Genomic DNA, 1,161 nt, shown 5'->3' on the forward strand with positions numbered 1-1,161 from the left:
ACAGCAAAGGCAGTCCTCAGAGGACAATGTATAGCAATAGATGCTCACATCAAAAAAGAAGAAAGGGACAAAATCAAAACATTAACTACACAACTCAAACAACTAGAAAGAGAACAGCAAAGAATACCACAGCCACCACAGGAAAGGAAATAATAAGGATCAGAGCAGAAATAAATGAAATAGAGACTAGAAAAACAATAGAAAGAATCTACAAAATCAAAAGTCGGTTCTTTGAAAGCATTAACAAAATCAACAAACCACTGGCCAGACGGGCAAAAGAAAAAACAGGAGAGAACAAAAATAACCCAAATAAGAAATGAAACGGGCAACATTACAACAGACTCATCTGAAATAAAAAGTTCATAACAGAGTATTATGAGAAACTATACTCCAGCAAATTTGAAAACCTAGAGGAAATGGATAAATTTCTAGAAACACACTAACTACTCAAACTCTCACAAAGTGGTGTTGTAAATATGAAGAGACCAATAACAAGAAAAGAGATTGAAAAGGTATTAAAAAAAAAAAAAAACTCCCAACGACAAAAGCCCTGCCCCAGATGACTTCACTAGTGATTTCTACCAAACATTCAGAGAAGAGCTTTTACTAGTACTACTCAAACTATCTCAGAATACAGAAAAGAAAGCAACACTTCTGAATTCATTCTATGAAGCCAGCATAACCCTGATACCAAAACTAGGCAAAGATGCCACAAAAAAAATAAAATTACATACAAATACCTCTCATGAATATAGATGCAAAAATTCACGACAAAATTCTAGCCAAAAGAATTCAGCATAATATGAAAAAAATAATACACCACCGCCAAGTAGAATTCATACCAGGTATGCAAGGATGGTTCAACATTAGAAAATCAATAAGCGTAGTCAACTACATAAATGAAAGGAAAGAAAAGAATCACATTAATCTCTCAATTGATGCAGAAAAAGTATTCAACAAAGTCCAACCCCCATTCTTGATAAAAACTCTCAATAAAACAGGTATAGAAAGGAAATTTCTCAACATGATAAAGAGTATCTATGCAAAACCAACAACCAACATCATACTTCATGGAGAGAGGCTGAAAACATTCCCCTTGAGAACAGGAACAAGACAAGGATGCCCTTTATCACCACTCCTATTTAACATTGTGCTGGAAGT

The sequence above is a fragment of the Trichechus manatus genome, unplaced genomic scaffold (genome assembly GCF_000243295.1).
Source record: "Trichechus manatus latirostris isolate Lorelei unplaced genomic scaffold, TriManLat1.0 scaffold00268, whole genome shotgun sequence".
Classification (NCBI taxonomy): Eukaryota; Metazoa; Chordata; class Mammalia; order Sirenia; family Trichechidae; genus Trichechus; species Trichechus manatus.